This window comes from Struthio camelus, chromosome Z (genome assembly GCF_040807025.1).
Source record: "Struthio camelus isolate bStrCam1 chromosome Z, bStrCam1.hap1, whole genome shotgun sequence".
Classification (NCBI taxonomy): Eukaryota; Metazoa; Chordata; class Aves; order Struthioniformes; family Struthionidae; genus Struthio; species Struthio camelus.
The window spans coordinates 3,365,226-3,376,744 of record NC_090982.1 but is presented as its reverse complement, the minus strand read 5'-3'; the positions used below and the strand labels follow the sequence as shown (position 1 = coordinate 3,376,744).

The window sequence follows — 11,519 nt, the reverse complement described above, 5'->3', positions numbered from 1 at the left end:
GTCCACCAGCACTCCCAGGTCCTCCTCGGCAGAGCTACTTTCCAGCAGGTCAACCCCCAGCCTCTCCTGCTGCATGGGATTATTTCTCCCGAGGTGCAGGACCTTGCACTTGCCTTTGTTGAACTTCAGGAGGTTCCTCTCCGCCCACCTCTCCAGCCTCTCCAGGTCCCTCGGAATGGCAGCACAGTCTTCTGGTGTGTTAGCCTCTCCCCTCAGTTTAGTATCATCAGCAAACTTGCTGAGGGTGCACTCTGTGCCTTCCTCCAGGTCATGGATGAATATATTGAACAAGACTGGACCCAGGACTGACCCCTGGGATAGTTAGTGGAATACTTTTCAAAAATACTAGGTTAAATACTTTCTATCAAATGAAAACAATTAAATAGACATGTAAACAGTCTATGAAGAATCCTCGAGAGATTAGGTGCATTGAATTACTGTCTTGTTTAAATAATTCTTGATGCAAACACCTCTAAAGGATATTCCTCTTTCTGTAAGCACCTGTTCCTGGTAGAAACGAGTTATATTGATTTGCTACAATGTATTTTCTCCGTGGATTTTGGTCTTGACACTGTGAGAAGATTAACTGGAATGAATGACATTTGCACAGCCAATTAAAGTCACTCTTCCTAAAGTCAAATCAATTCCTCTAATCAGAGAAGGAACAAAGTCTTGCTCAGTTCCTGCAGTCTGCATGTAGATGTTCTGTGCTTGAATAAGCAACTTGGCAGTCATTATCAGACACTACTTAGGATAGCTAGTTAATTTTTTCAGCTCTCAAAAAGCAAAAGGAGTGTACATATTCATTCTTATAGATAGATAATGTAACAAAGTAAGAAACTTTGAAAGTTAAAGTCAATTAAAGAGAGGGCTGATTCATATTTTTGAACCATTCTTTAAAAAGGTTTCTGCAGATGAGCCTGGAAGTACTAGAGAGTGTACTCACATGTTTTCACACATTGCACTAACACAAATCAAGGGCGCAGATCAACGAAAATAATTCCTCTGTATAATCTAATAACGAGGGCCTTCTTTTTGGTTATCATGCAAAACAGCATGTTGACCAAATAAAGTGTGAAAGGGCCTTCAGGGAAAATAAAAATAGGACTAAAAGCAAAAGAGAATCAACATGTACTTTAGTCACCATGTTTCTACTTAAAACATAAAAGGCATTACTTCTGCTGAGAGAGAAAGCTGTGCAGGAATATTATTCTTCAACCAATCCTGCTGCAAACTTAACATTTCAGATACAGTGAACTCTGCATTAGGAAACGTGCAGAGCTTTGCTAACTGCAGTGGACTTCCAAGTTGGCATAAAGCTTTCTCCGTAGCCTGACTCCTGCAAGAAAAAAGCACAACAGAGTTTTTATTCAATAGGGAAATGGATTTTTGCTCTACTTTTATTTTTGCTGGGAGCTAACATGTGATGGTGATGTGAGGCCAAGGGCACTATTAAGGAAAAATACTTGGCTACCAATTTATTACAATAAATCCCTGTTTGCTGGGTGTTTTAAAGAAGTATGCATTTCACTGTGTATAAAATCTTAATTCATGTTATTCAAACAGAAAATCTTTGGCAATCAAGCCACATCAGCATTTATCATATGGCTGTGATTACAAGTTCTGTATCCCAGCTACAGATCTATTTTTCAGACTATGAATGTATTTGCTATCTTCAGCAAATACAAGGCACCTTCATTTCTCATAGTATTGTGTGCTTCCTCAGGTATGGTCATGACACGCCACAGAACACATTCCCCAGTGGCTGTTCGAGTTGCTGCATCACCTGTGTCTGAAACTTCAACCAAAACAGACCCTCTGACAGCAAATGCAGCTCTACAGGTGTCAGGCTGCAGGGAGCGCCTGGGGCCTCTCCGTGGGGCCTGGCGCTGACAGTCAGCTCTCCTGCAGAAGGTATGTTGTGGTTGACCAGTTGCGTCACCAGATAAAGGAGCTATGGGAAGAGGTTAGTAGGCTGTATATAGCATCCTAGAAGATGGGCAAGAGATAGACAGGGTGTTCCCGGAGACCGTGCAGCTCCAGGAGTCCCCACCGCCCCACTGCAGCGGAGCTGCCAGAGGGCTCTGTACTGTGTGAAACGGTACATCATAACACTGTTGAAGAGGGCTGGAAACCAGTCACCTCTCGTAGAAGGAGAAAGGCTCTTGCTCCTCCTCAGGATTTGCCTGTGAAGAGCAAGTTTAGCGCCCTCCAAGCTGAGGAGGAGCTGGGCATGGCTCCCAGGGAGGCAACTGGCCTGACAGACCATGTACCATGCAGGAACAGCCGGAAGAAGCGGCGAGTGATTGTTGTGGGTGACGGCCTGCGGCAGGGGACAAAGGCACCTGTCTGCCGACCTGACTTCCTGTCCAGAGAGGTTTGCTGCCTGCCAGCGGCTCCAAGAACAGATGTCCTGGAAAGACTGCCAAGGCTTGTCCATGCATCGGACTACTACCCTCTGCTGCTCTTCCAGGTGGGTGCTAATGACACGAAAGGCAAATTGGAAGCCATCCAACAGGACTTCAGAGCTCTGGGAATGGTGGTCAAGGGTCTGGGAGCCCAGGTCGTTTTCTCCTCGGTCCTGCGTGTGAGGGAGAAGGACGGGAAGAGGAGTAGACGAGTTTTCCAAGTTAACTGGCTGCGCCGCTGGTGTTGGCAACAGGGCTTTGGTGTCTATGACCATGGAACCGTGTCTGAAGATCGACAGCTGATGGGGAGAGATGGGATCCACCCCACGAAGCGGGGCACTCGCGTCTTTGCCAACAGGTTGGCTGGCCTAGCAAGGAGGGCTTTAAACTAGGAAAGATGGGGGAAGGGGAGTCAGAGATAGCAGAGATGGGATAGTCAGCGAAACACCACTCAAGTCAGGATGCCTCCAGCGGGTGCATAGGGCAGCCAGGGGAGACAGCATGGGACATGGCTATGGAGGCTCCTCTTGCACCTCTCCTGAGAAACCTGCATGCTTGACTGGCTCTCTGAAATGTCTATTCACCAATGCACGCAGCATGGGGGAAGAATTAGAGATCTGTGTGTGGTTTCAGGGCCATGATCTTGTTGCAGTTCCAGAGACATGGTGGGATAGCTCACATGACTGGGATGCTGTCATGGATGGCTATGTGCTGTTTAGGAAAGATAGGCCAGGAAGGTGAGGTGGTGGAGTTGCCCTTTATGTGAGGCAGCAACTAGAATGTATGGAGCTCTGCCTTGGGGTGACTGCAGAGCAAGTTGAGAGCTTCTGGGTAAGGATTAAAGGGCAGGCTAACATGGATGACACTGTTTGTGGGGGTTTACTAGAGGCCACCTGATCAGGAAGAAGTCATTGATGAGGCCTTCTACAGACAGCTGGAAGTAGCCTCACGCTCACAGGCCCTGGTTCTCATGGCGGACTTCAACCACCCTGACATCTGCTGGGAAGAAAGCACAGCTACGCACAAACAGTCCAGGAGGCTCCTGCAGAGGACTAATGATAATTTCTTGACCCAGGTGGTGGAGACGCCAAGGAGGAGAGGTGCAATGCTAGACCTTGTACTAACGAACAAAGAAGGTCTAGTTGGAGATGTGAAGGTTGGGGTCACTGCCTTGGCTGCAGTGACTATGAGATGGTGGAGTTCAGGCTCCTATGAGGAGGGAGCAAGGCAATAAGTAGGATCGCAGCCGTGGATTTCAGGAGAGCTAACTTTGGCATCTTGAGGCAAATCTCTGTATCTGGGAAAAGTCATCCTTGAACATGTCATCTGATACTAAATAGACCAATGGAAATGAAATACTAGGCTTGAAAAGCCTGTGATCTGTTTCTGAATAAGGTTCCTCCATGGCTTAAAGGAATCTTTAAGCTCTGCTTCCAATAATTACCTATGCAATCTCTGAGTCAGCTCACTCTAAAATAGCATTGCAAATACATTTTGCTGTGCTGTTCCTTCACAAAACTCTTGGTCAGCACTGTGCAATGAAGTCTAATTGGCACATTCAGAAGGGTCTAAAGTGTATATAAATACACAAATATATATATTTTTCCTTTTTTCTCTACTACACATAAGGAATACTAATGCCAGGCAATGTGTTTGTATAGTAGTCAGGGTACAGTATGAAATTACTCATCTTCATCAAAATATCTTTTTTTTTTTTTTTTTTGGTGGGAGGGGAGTATGGCTAGTCAACTTTGTCCTCCCACTGCTTAGCCATTTTATTCATTTTGCATTTCATAGCCTTTTAACTAAGGACAGTTGGATCATGAAGTGTTTCCAAAGCTACAATTTAAAATTCCAGTGTTCTGGGCCATTTGAAAGACAGACTTCCAAAAATGATAACAATCTGCACCAAAGAGGTTTTTGTCATTTTTCATTTCACCATTGAAAACCTTTAGGACTGATAAAAGATGAAATAGCAAATATCTTTTGGGCGCCATGACTATAATTCAGAAAATCCCCAAAGTTTTTTATTCAGTCCTTTAGTAACATCACCTTTGAGTTTCCTACACTTGTAGAGCAAAGGGAAGTTTCCCAGTCAAAACACTATTTCAGCTGCATTTTTATTATCAGGTTTTGCTTTTGCCGAGTAATGAATAAAGATTAGTGAATATACATAGCTCACTATCCTATTAATAGTACTTACAACTATTTAAAATTAGCAGGAGATTCAAGCCTTTTAAACAGTCTTATTATTTTAGTTGTCCTTCTTTACCACTTTTTGAGGACATGTTTTTTTACATTCAAAGGCAAAGAGTTTAAAAAACTTTTCTGCCAATTTAAATAGCTCTAAGATTGTGAAAATACTTTCTAGTTTTCAAAGAATTTACCTTTTTGACTGTAGTTAGTCATATAGGGTGAAATTCTCAATTTGCTAAAATCAAATGGTATTTTCACTAAACATCACTAAAATCAATGGTATTTTCATCAGTTTTTGGAAGAAAATCCAAGCATCTAACTTTGTATTTGGTATATAGCCAAATATTCATTCACTGGAGTTCGATAAATTCCACATCCCTCTCCTTATCCAATTTTACTACTCTTACATGTTGTAGGGATTTTTTTTTAAATGCTGATATAAATCCCCTCTAAATATCTCTTCAGACTTCTGAACTGTGTTACAATTCTTCATACAAATCCTTCCAGTTAAAATGATTGTGATGGTGTCTTTTTTGAGGGGAAAGAAGGGGGAGCTGAAGGAAGAAAAGTAAGGAAATGCTGACAGATCATGTAACTAAAACAATCCAATACCAAGCAGTTAAACTTCTCATGGATTTCTGAGCTCTCACTGGCTGTTTTCTTACTTCACTTCCATTCTCAGTTTTACAGTTGAATTCAAGTATCTTTGTAAATAAATACTAATGTATTTATGCAGCTATTCCTCCCATATATTCTCCACTCTAAAGCATTACCTTTGCTTCTGGAACAGCTAAGCTGCTGCATATAGTGTAGAATGGCTCTCTTAAAACTCTCTGTTGAGCATCTGGCTCCCCAGAAGCTTGCATTCTTTCACCCTAAAAAAAGTTAACAGCTTAAATTTTCTTGCAATTGCTCACTGAAGCTGAAGAAAGGCTAGAAAGCATATTGCTATCTGTGTGGTGGGGAAAGTGATCCAGTTCTGTAGCTCCCAGGCAGAAGAGGACATAGAGAAAATGGCTGGAGTCTGTGCCAACCGGCAGCACTAAAACAAATCTTACTTTTTCCCTTGCTTTTCAGAAGTCTTTTTTTTTTTTAATGACAAAAGCACCTAATAAATACCTTCCTAGCTTTGTGAGATGAGTTGTATTTTTTCCACATTAATCCTTCCAATTCAAATGAGTGCAATTAGTTCTCCCTTTGTCTGATATGTTACTATGTTTCTGACCCTAAACCATCTGTCAGCCAAATTTAATGAGAAGTAATTATCCGAAAGAAGCTTGGCTTTAGGATTTGGCTGCAGGATGCAGCTGGGGCAGGACCAGTACCCAGATCCTAAAACTTGTGTGACACTGTAGCTGTAGATGACTGAGCTGAAATATGCCTAAGTTACAGGTAGATTAAGAGCATAAATTTGTAGAAGCAGAGCTCCTGCCTAGCATTTAGTATACCTTTATACTACATAAACCACATAACCACATAAACCACTACAGCAAACCATATAAAAATCAAAGGGTAGAAATTAAGTTACTATATGAATGGGGAGGTTTCCGACAGGGACAATGAACTTTCAAAAGGTGAAGAAAATGTTTAACATTCAGTGGCATACATGGATAATCAGTACTGAAGAAATCATTCATCAGCATCTGAGTTGTAAATAATGGTAAAATTCCTTTTTGTGCAACAGATTATATTCTAGAATTCCTAATGCCATCCACAGAAGTGCCTGATTCTTAAACATTAATTAAGAATGTTGGTGAGTACAGACGATGGTGAATCAGTCAGAAGCAATCTTTTTTTTGAAGAGTTTTACAGAAACCAATAAGCTCAACTACATTGTGGTGAAACCCAGACATGGAACTAACCCTAACATAAATGAATTACTGCAAACCTGGCTGATCTGCGAAACTTATTTTGAAAGCTATGGCTCTTGTTAAAGTCAGTTGTACTTCAGTAGCTTTGCTCTTAATGATGGTAAACACGATCATGGCATTATGTCTGTGCAGTTGGCTTTGATGATCTGTTTACGGATAAAGCAAAATGAAGATGGTTTGTTACAGAATCTGAGCAGAAATCAGCAGCAATTTCTGCTTTTGTTCACTTCTGCTACTGTGAACATTAAAGAAGAGAAACAATTGAGGGAAAAAAGTGCTGAGGTTAGGAGGTTCATACTTCAAATGTGAAGGAAAATCACATTGTAGCCTATGCTTTTATATATGCATGGAACACTTCAAACATTAGACTTAAAGCATGTTAGAGCACACTCCAGTTAGAGCAGGAAGTTACACTGCCTAGAGAGACGTCTGGAAATCATACAATATGATGATCCATTGATCAATACCAGTTCCTCAGAAAACTAATAAAAAAAACAAATCAGAAATCACAAGGACCTTCACCTACATTGAATTTTACATATGAACACAATTTTACAAAGAGTTAAGTGGAATAACCAATGGTTATTCACAATTCTCTGAATCATGCAGGCTTTTATGTGCTAGCTGATGCCATTAACAGTGCTGCAAGCAAGCTGTTTGCAACAGAAAAAAACGCGGCACAATAGCTAGTTCTTAGAGAAGAATCCGTAAGAATATATACATAGGCATAATAATTATACAAGCAAGAAAGTGAGAGAAAGGAAAATACTTTTAAGATTGAAAATTTTATTTCTTTAGAAGTTGAAAAGTCCCAATATATCTTCAGGGACATGGTCATTCTTTCTGCAGGGAATGATCCAAAGCTAGCTGCAGTTCATGTAAGACATACAAGAATACTCCATGACTGAGTGTTTCATGAAAGCACAGTGACTGCACTCATTTGTTTGTGAAATTCAAGCCAGTTGCTACTCAATATAGTAAAGCTATCCTTTCTTCCCTCTTTAACCATTTCCTTGACTTATTTGTAAACCTTGATCCAAAGTGAACTCAGTGTAATGATTTTTTTCCATTTACTTCAATTAAGCCTAGATTCAGCCCTCATATTTTAATGATTTCCCAGAGTAATCTAATTTTATAAATGACAACTTCTTTTCTATTTTTTGTGGGATTTTTTCTTGGTTTGTTTTTAAGAAGAAAAGAGAGCACAACTTTGGGTTGTCCACACCCAAAGCCCATTAGAATCTCAGTGATTTTAGATCTTCAGGAAAAAAAAAGTATGAAGGAAGTAGGTGTTAGAATTAGAAGTGTGTCTTTTTGTGTTAACAGACAACTAAGAAACTTTTACATCTCTTTTGCAGCGTTTGCCTTCCTCCTTATCAAGGATGGTTAAAGAGCATCCTTGTTATTTACTTGTAAAACCAGAGATTACATCAGCTGTAACATTTTAACAAGAGGCTCATTTCCAAGCAACGGTAACTTCCATATGTCACTCTAAGGAGTTAGTAAGAAGCTTTATGTAACTTTCACATATATATTAGCAATAAGAAAGCTAGCATGCATTGATATCAGAGATATTTTATTGTAGACTTAGGAACTTTAGCTCCATATTTTGCCTTTACTCTTACTCTTCCCAAAAAAGAAAAATAATTTTGTTCATTAGAAATGAAATATAATATTTTAATTGGACTAGTTTAGATGAAGCCTGGAATTGGTAGTTTAAAATTTTAAGAGCAGTGTACAAAATTTAAGCATCTCCAGAAAAGCTGTACAACATTAAAACTTCTCTAGAAAAGCTATATTAAATTCAGATATTACTTTTAGTGATACAACATTAAACTTTTTATATTATTCAAATTTATATTCACAAAGTCACTCAATCTCATTAGCTCACACAAAATGAATCATTAAAAAAGGAGTATTCATGGTATTTATAAGAATGATCTCCATGAAAGCATACAGGTCTGAAGGTGCCGCGGGTCAGTGTGGTGCATACTCACCAGATAAGTGTTCAGAATAGAGCTCACGCAGCTGATGAATCTTCTGGGGATGTTTGAAAAAGGAATTGGAACTGGATGCTTGGAAATGTACAGAAATGAATTTCATTTCAGAGTGCAGAGATCTACAATTTGATATGACAGTACTGAGCAAGCTTCTGTCTGGGGAAAAATATGTGTATACATAGCTCTCCTTGTACAAATGTAGCAAGGTCATTAACAGATAGAATCACAGGATATGTCTATACTTTACAGCAGAGGCAAAATCATAGCACTGTAAGATAATCATAACTTAGGCTGGAAAGTGCCTCGGGAGGTCTCTAATCCAACTCGCCATGCAAAGAATGCTCAGCCATGGTTGCTTAGGGGTTAAGCAACTCCAGGGATGGAGACAGCACAGCCTCTCTGGGTCCTGGCTCGCCTGCCTGACTGTCCTCATGAGGAAAAATATTTTCCTTAAACCAACCTCTCTGGCCCATGCTCTCTGTTCACCAGAGCCACAGGCTTCTCCACAGAGCCATTCCCAGCCCCACTAGCCCCAGCCAGTATCATTTTAGGGGCTCTGCCTTGCTCAGACAGGGTAGCAGCATTTTCGTTTGTGCTGAATGTCAGCCCCTTCCTCCCACCTGCCCAGGTCCCTCTGGTTGGCAGCCCTGGACCAATGACTGGTCCCCCCTCTTTTGGTGTCAACTGAAAACTTGATGAGAGTTGCTTCATCAGTATGAGGCTGTGCTGCACCATCCCCTCCCATCCCCTGCCCAGGAGAGCAGGGGTATTGCACAAGATATTTCATCCACCCGGCAACAGGCATCTGCCTGGCCACAAGGTACGATCACACGAACTGCAGCTCAGCTCTGCATGGCCCTAAATGAAAATCAAGGGTACATCTTGACTTGATTTGCCTACAGATAATCTATCAAAGCATAAAGAGGAGCAGCCTGGTTGAGTCCTCTGAGCTCTGCTGCATGGCAGCTGGCTGCATTGCAGAATCTCCCCTTGAGTCAGGATGCCTCTCGAGGTCACTTCTCAAGGTTGAGAGATTCCTTACCTGGAACACGGTAACTGGGTAAATGACAAGTCAAGACATTTGTTTTGACAAGCATGCTCTCCTGGCCTGATCAGCCACAGCGTGGGTTGCCTGAATTGTAACGTGCAACCCACTGTATCCAAACCCACTGTACTCAAACCCACCACATAGTAAACAGCCTGGTAACTGTGCTATCTAGCATGTTATCTGTTATCTAATTTCCCACATTATCTGTTACCTAGTTTCCCAAATATGATATTATTTGTTATCTAGTTTCCCAAAAATAAGCATTACCTTTCAAATCGATCAGCGTGTGTTGACCTCTCCATCTGCGACAATCACCTCTTCCAGGCAGCTCACAGAGATGTTAAACAAGCCAAGTCCCAGGACAGACTGTGCAGGATCCCACTTGGCACCAGCCTCCAGGCAGGTTTGACCCCTTAATTACCACCCTCTGAGCCTGATCACCAAACCAGGTATTTACCCAGCTGATTGCCCACCCATGTAGAGACTGTAGCATCCCAACTTAGATAAAAGAACATTGTGGGAGACGGTATCAAAAGACTTACTCAAACTGAGATCAATAACATCCACTGCTCTCTCCTTGTCCACAAATCCAGTTATTTTATCACAGAAGACACGGCTAGTTGGGTCAGCCATAATTTACATTCTATCAGTCCGTACTGATTGTTCTCAGCCACCATCCTCTCCTTCGTGTGCCTAAAGATGTGCTCCAGGAGGACTCACTCTACGATCTTCCCAGGCACTGGAGTGAGGCTGGCCAGTCTGTAGTTCCCCAGATTATCCTTTTGGTCCTTTTTGAATATAGATATAATTTGTTCCTTTCTCCACTCTTCAGGGACCTCCCCTCATCACTACAACCTTTCAAAGATACTAGGGAGTGGCCTTGCAAGGAAGGCTGGACAGCTCTTTCAGCACTCTCAGGTAGGTGCAGTGTCCTTCCAGTCCCATTCCCTGTGACTGAACCGATACAGCCTGATAACACTGTCCGTTTTATGTGGAGAGATCCACATAGAGAGAGATCCACTGCACATTTTATGTGCAGTGCTGCCTCTCAAGAGGGCAGACAAACAGTGCAAAACCACAGCTGTGTGGCTATTTGCTGCTGATTCCAGAGCTATTTCTGTCATAGCTAATTTGAATATTGCTGTACTGTGCCACAATGCAAGAGTTAAATGCAATTCCTTTCCCTTTCCCAGCTTCCCCCGTCTGTAGAAAGTGCTGCCATCCTGTGGAAGTAGTCCCCTGTGTACTCCGGTGCTTTTGCAAAGACCAAACTGTGGGGCATGGTTTACCTCACTGCAAAGCTCGGACAGCACTGTGATCTTCAGAGCCCAGATGTTAATGCTGACCATCATTATCCTAATGGTTTTCAGGGTTTATGGATTTTAAATAGTTGATAGTAACATTTTTTGATTTTTAGTTCAATATTGCTTGTAATTAGTGCACAGAGCTGAAAAAAATGAATAACTTTATGATCATACCCAATGTTATTATTGCATTCTGATTGAAATTAAAGGATATTTATTATATAGCTACTCTCTGTTCACATCCTTATATTTTTGTATCAGGTTTTTCTTTCAATCTTTCTTCTAACCCAATATTTATATTAAATTAAAAGTAAAATTAAGATGCATACTCCTTCCCTGCAGTCTGAGAGAAATGGTACAATTATTAAACTAAATGTTAATACTGTATTTGCATTTGCTCTCTTGAAATTTTATGCTACATGATGTCAGAAAATTCAAGCAAATACAGATAAGTTAATTTATATAATTGCAAAATTAATAATTAACAAGTTGCTAATTGAAGCACATCAGTAAAGAAGAATAGTATCATGGAGTCAGTCAAATCTATTCAAATTACAGCATTTAATATTCTGACCAAATAGCCAATTGTCACGGGAGGCCCAGGAGGGGCGGCACAGCCGACCGCAGAGCACCCTCACGCTCTGGTCCCTGCCGCGCTCCACGCTACAAGAAAGGTTCGGGTGGCGGTATAG

At 41.3% G+C, this 11,519-nt stretch overlaps 1 long non-coding RNA gene across 1 annotated transcript; it reads right to left on the bottom strand.

The window, feature by feature from the left end:
* Positions 1-516: 516 nt before the first annotated feature.
* On the bottom strand, positions 517-9,945 carry LOC104152321 (uncharacterized). Its single transcript, XR_695946.2, has 3 exons — positions 9,791-9,945; positions 8,473-8,550; positions 517-1,339 (listed from the first exon to the last, which is right to left on the bottom strand). It is a non-coding gene; the product is annotated as an uncharacterized lncRNA (long non-coding RNA).
* Positions 9,946-11,519: the final 1,574 nt, after the last annotated feature.